We start from the raw sequence: 6,340 nt of genomic DNA, 5'->3' as shown, positions 1-6,340 counted from the left end.
GCAATACCCCATAATTTCTATAAGTAACCAAGACCCACTAATCTCTCACCTTCTATTATATATATATATATATATATATATATATATATATATATATATATATATATATATATCGCAGGCTGGGCATGCGGGAACGCGCGCGCCTTGAGCCATTGTAATTTATTGGCATTGCAGTCTATTGCAATGAATTTATTCTACGTTGCCGGAGCTCTCCTAAACAAAATCCTTTTTTTCGTCTTGCGAGCCAATGGTCTCTAAACTATTACTCGCGACTGTCTGTACAAAAAGCAAACATAAACACCATTTCAAGGTAAAGATCTGCTTCAATTCAAATTATACAGAAGGTAATGAGCTTACTGAACTCGCATATTGAAGCCGTATACGATCTTCAATGCCATGCAGTTAATTCCAGCAATGTCACTGTTGGGCTGCTCCAATACGACGGGCCAAACATTTTGATGCATGCGTTAGAGATTGGAAAATTCACATGCAGCATGATAATTAAAGGGAAGGGCTATACAGAGAGAAATGTTATTTTACAAAGACAGCTAAAGCCAAATAGCTGTAAATAACGAAGCAGAATCATCGTACACGCTATAGATATATATTCAGAGCATAGTAGCTGAATTTCAGTTTGCAAGGAAACCTCCAGCAACGTGGTCACTAAGCGAGCTCGTACTTCATTACTTGCTTTGTAAAAATTTCTTCGCTCGTCATGAAGTCTAGTTCCTTAGTCCTCGTCTCATTTAATGGTGTTCTCTCAAATACGAACGTTCACTAACTGGCCCAAGTATCCTCTCATTCTGGTTTAACTATATCAAGAAAGCTACATAGAGTGCCGTCTAACACAAAATGAGTGGAAGTGTGTCTTTACCTTACAATGAGCTTCGGAGAAATGGTGTAACATTTAATGTTTTTTGATTGAAGTCTGCGATTGACGGGACAGTTTAACATGTCATTTTATATTTTAAGACGATCTCAGTTACACTAATTAAACGCAAGATTTCTGAATCTCCGCTCTTCCTATGACACCCGAGATGTCTGGCCTTACGAGCCTCGTTTGACAGCGTAAGATTGGTCAGCTGTCGTTGTTCTAAGTTCTATATTAGTTTATTGTGCTTTCACTATCACATGCAGTCTGTCAAACGCACACAGAAAGAGCAGTGGTGAACTTTTACCGAGGAAACTTGGTACACGTTACGAGACCACAGCGGTATTGTCATGATCCTGAAGCTATTTACTCACTGTACAAGGCTCATACGTCTAACCACCAAGCTATCGTTATCTTACTTTCTACGTCCGTGCTTTTGTTCAAAGTATGCTCCTTGATATTTACACCCTAGAGTACGTGAGTGCCTCTGCTTTTTACGCACACTAAGAAATGTGCATGTTTTCCAAATTTGGCCCAGGAGGCGGAATCAAACCATGGAATAAATTAACTACTTGAGTAATTAAAAAAGGTGTGCGTCATGCAAAACCTATTATTGTGTAATGTTCTACAAATAAGTGTTGCGTCGTTCAGATTATTTGCAATATCACCGAAAACGATTTTAGATTCCAACACCAAATGTTTTCTATTTGGTCTTTAGGGTAAATAATAAATAAATAGAAACACAGTCAGGAGAAGCGGCTATAACATTCGTGCAATCTTAGCTCACTGAAAGCAGCTGACTGTAGTCCCAGCTCTCTTAGTGGTAGCCGCTCAAGGACGCAAATCCCATTCTTCTGCTTAGTTATATAATCGAAAACAGAAAGAAGCACCGCGAAAGGAACTGCAGAAAAAATACACTAGCAAAGAAACTTGGGATGAACCCCCCTTTTTTTCCCCTCAAATGATCAGGAAGCGAGATCACTGTATCGTGTACACTGTCGCCATTTCGTGTTGATGAAGTGCATCAAGAGGTTAGCGTCGCAGCTTACATGTAATAATGTTTAACGATGCTAGGAGCAACAAAACACGGCACTTGCATAAAATGTCCTCTAGTGATATGAAGGTAATATACTTGAATGCAGATAATATGGTGAAAGCGGATGAATGATATTACCTTAATGTTGGACGGCTGCTATTCGACGTAAGTGCTACACGTGAAAGCTCTTAGTTATTGGTGTTGTAGATGCTGGACCCAGCATTCATTGGCCGCAGGAGCAATCCGCCCGTTGGCCCACTCCCTCTTTCATTCCAGTTACGCCGAGCACCAGAGCAGGTCCTGAAAGAAATCTGGCGACTAACAAACTCGCAGCCGCGTTAGTTTCGTATAAGGACCATGTATAGGTCTGCATCGATAACAGCATCATGCCCTCGGGAGTAGTACATACATGACAACAGCACTGATCACGCGACACATTTCCAGTGAAATGTCGTCGCCGAGCGTGGTTCATTCGGTGACACCGTCACGTTGGTGACATTCAGAGGTCGCTGCATCTATTCGCGCTTCACACGAGCTAACCAACAAGCAGAGAACCGGACGCATAATAACGCACGCTGGCGTAGGAGCATCCGTTTGTGAATCCTTGAATCGTGGTCTGGAGAGGCAGCGTACGAACATTCAGGTTCTTGATGGTGGACTGCTTCAACAGTTGCTATAGGTGTGTATTTTTTCCCTGCTACCTGCCATGGAAGAGGTGATGACACTGTATCTGAAGTTTAGACAGGTAACAAGTCAGGGCAGAAAAAGTTGTTTTTCCACCTCTACTGACGTAGCCTATAAATTATTTTCTTCTTCACCACCGCGCACAAAATATACGTGTCTAGAGAGAGAGAGAGAGAGCGAGAGAGAGCGAGAGAGATCGCTTTAGTGCAGGCTATACAAGTGTTCCTTACTCTGGTATTTACCAGCACAATTCAGACATCATATCTACAAGAGCATGCTGACGATTATGTAGCGGCTAATTTATCAATAGGGCCGAAAACTAATTGGTGAAGCAGGTCTCCCGTGCGGCGTCAAGCGCAAATGAATTTTATTGCTTTACAGAAGTAAGCGTTTTAGTAGCTGAAAACAAACGCAGACGAGTGAAGATAGGACGGCGGGATACAATTTCTTCATGTAGTCGCATTTGAATTTTTCCCCCTTTCCCCTTAGCACAATGTTTAGTCTCAACTAGGATGAACTAGCTTGCATACATATTAGCATTTCAAGCCAAGATAGGGCAGCGCACTTGAGTAGGTCGCTGGATGAGCCTTTCGCTATTCCACAGAAATGTCGCGTCGTCGTTTTATTTTTCTTGAGTAATACTAGTCCAAAAGATACATTTCTTTACGGTGTCCTTAAGTCGCACGTTCGAAACGATAACATAGTAGGATTTCGGTCAATAATACAGAAATATCTGCTAAAGGTCGGTTTTCCTTGTGGTTGGATCTTTCTGTTAAGAAGCAGCAGAGCTCCCAGTGATCTCAAATCAGTATATTTTCATTCTGCTGAACTACAGGTTGATGGACTGTGAAGTACATGTTGAGAAACAGTGCCTTAGAGAAAATCCCGACAACGTGCTTGTATTTGAGTTTCACATGGTGACGTGTAGATCAGGGGCTGGAGAATTGAAGGCAAACACGCACATTCGCGCTATATTTACGCGCATGTCTCTAGTCACTTATCTCAGTCTGCTATATCGTAGACTGTACACGGCACAATAGTGCAATATGAACGTACAATTAAGGAAGGGGCCAAGGTTACAAGCAAGCGCTGCTTGCTGTACATGGCAATGGTCAAACCTAACTGACAAATCTTATCTTCTAGCGCGTCAACGTCTGAAAAAGCAATTGTCACGTGGCAATAGCGAAGGAGCAATCACTACTCTATAATTAGTACGAACGTAATCAGCGGAATTTCCCTGAACGCTGCAGATCACTGCTTGAAGATAGAGAAAAGCATGTAGAATTACGCAGCACACAACGGCTCACCAACAACGGCTGACCAAAATTCGCCAATAACGAAACCGAATAATTAAACGACTTGATGAAACAATACATGTTGATTAAAAAGTATACTGAATTGTTTTCGGAAAAACAGCGCACAGCGTATTTTGTAGTCAGGTGAATATAAGTAGAAGAAATAGAAATACATTCGCAAATACATATACAACTGCTACATCAGAAGGCGAACATTTGTAATGCATCGTAACGGATAGCATACTAAGTTCACTGCTTTCATAAATCAAATACTTCATCCATCGTAACAGTTTCTATTGTTTGTGCGGTAACCTTGGTTGTTACAAATTTTCGCTGATAGTTTTTGTATACGATTCGCATTTCATGTAGCTTAACAATCGGTTATTCCATCATTGCATGTCAGGCTTTTTCACGCAAGGAGAGGCCGAGTTCCCTCTTTTCACATTGCGGACACATCATAGCCTCATGCTCTTCATTATGATGATGTAATAGGGCTGCAGGTAAACAAAGCAATTTATTTTATCATAAAGCAGTTATGTATTTTATGAAAACTTTCTTTGAGTTATAAAATATAAATGCCGAAAGCGTGCACTACAATATAAAGCTAATATGCACTTACTATCGAGAATTCAAGCTAGTATATTTAATTTCAATAGAAACCAGCTCAACTGTTCCGAATCACAAAAGTGTAGATCTAGTGTTGTTATTGATATTCGAAAGATACTTTGTGCTAAAGATTTTAAAACTTGTGCCATAGTACAGAGAACGCAGAAAAAAGATGTGGTGGCTGTGTAATTAAGGAATATAAGTATCTGTACGAAGATAAGGTAATAAGTGTTTTGCCGTAGTCGTGATTTACCGTGTGTCTTGTCATACTCGCCTGTATACAATTGGTCCCGTCAGTGCTAATTTCTAATGCTCAAACTTGGTCAATGCAATCGCGATAAGTGCAGATTGCTTGCCTCTTGTTTAATGCTTCGTGCTGTCTATGTATCCCTGTGCTCTTTGTTGCAGGTGGCGTAACATGACCTGCATTGTAATTGCGACGCACTACGCTAGCTAGTTATCTGACGTAGGGTAGAAATCGGGAAAGCACTAAAGAATGGCATGTTTTGAAAAAAATATGCAACTCATAAAATGAGAACCGCTTCAACATATGCAGAAGTGCGCGCAGCTCCTACAGTGGTTTCACTGAAAACATTGTCACTAGTACAAAGGCAAATCAGGGCGCACCACTGCAGTCATCTGTCTAGGAAATATTACCTTCAATAGTTCTTATCCCATATTGAAGTAAAAACCATATGGTATTATTGGATATCATGCACACTAGAGTTACCGTCGTATAACATGAACATGTGATTGGCTTTTCGACTCGTCAAGTTTCATTAACAGAGTGGACCATTACTCAGCGACGTGATGAGGGCAACCTTTGTACCATTGTGCCGACACGAATATTTTTTTCAGATATCAACTTTCCTGTCCTTCACGAAGCAATGAGCTTAACAAAGCCTCGGTGCTTTATTTTGTATGTTTGATTGGGCAGACTGGGCGCTTTATTGCGGAAATCACTGGAGAAAGGAGGGCAGGAAAGATTTTCCTTTTTTTTTATTTTGGTGGAGTATGTACGCTGATTTGATAACCCTGCTTCAAGACTAAGCCAAAGAAAACGCAGAAAGCAGTGAATTTTAATTTGGTGCTACTGGGAGAAAACTGCCAACTTCAGCTGGAATGATCGTCGATGACACGCACTGCATTTCGAGCAACGACACACAAGCATCACTAATATTGCGTTACAAAAATATATTTCGCCGTTAATGTACATTGCCTAGCTTATCTTTTTCTACGTTTGTGAAAGTCACAAACTGACGCAGTTGCAGCATATCAAGTCGCGTATTTTTTTTGCGTGCTAAGAAACTATATAATGCGTTTAGAGGAAAGCCTGCTAGAAGCATTCTTTTTGTCAGAGGCATGAATTACGTAGATGCCGTAAGTAAATCTTCGGAAGGCGAACTGCGGACGTTAAGTAATATTGATCGCTTGCGAGACATCTGGGCCATCCCCTTGAAGTACATTACGACATAATTCTACGGCAAGAAAAATGGTCAGGTAATGTTACGGCACCGTGAGTTCTTCAATACACTTCCGGAAAGAGGGTGAGCATTCCGTGAGTATGCATCCACCTATAGGAAGGTTCTGTAGCACCGATAAAGATATGTGAAAGTATGCGCAGCGCAGTTGCTTCTTTTAAAGGGACAGCTGTCATAAACGAAACGAGTTTTTCCTAAGTTGATATATTATTGCTCTTGTCTGCTTTTATTGCTTCTGCTGTTATGAAAGCGTAGGTGGCGATAATCTATGTTAAAAGGGCGCATTTTTTTCAATGAAGCTTCTTTTTGGATCTATTTAATTCGCCAGTGTTTGACTTATTGGTAATGTTGCTTTTCATATACGAAC

This window comes from Dermacentor variabilis, chromosome 6, assembly GCF_050947875.1.
Source record: "Dermacentor variabilis isolate Ectoservices chromosome 6, ASM5094787v1, whole genome shotgun sequence".
Lineage (NCBI taxonomy): Eukaryota > Metazoa > Arthropoda > Arachnida > Ixodida > Ixodidae > Dermacentor > Dermacentor variabilis.
The sequence above is the reverse complement of the archived record's forward strand: the minus strand, read 5'-3'. Positions refer to the sequence as shown.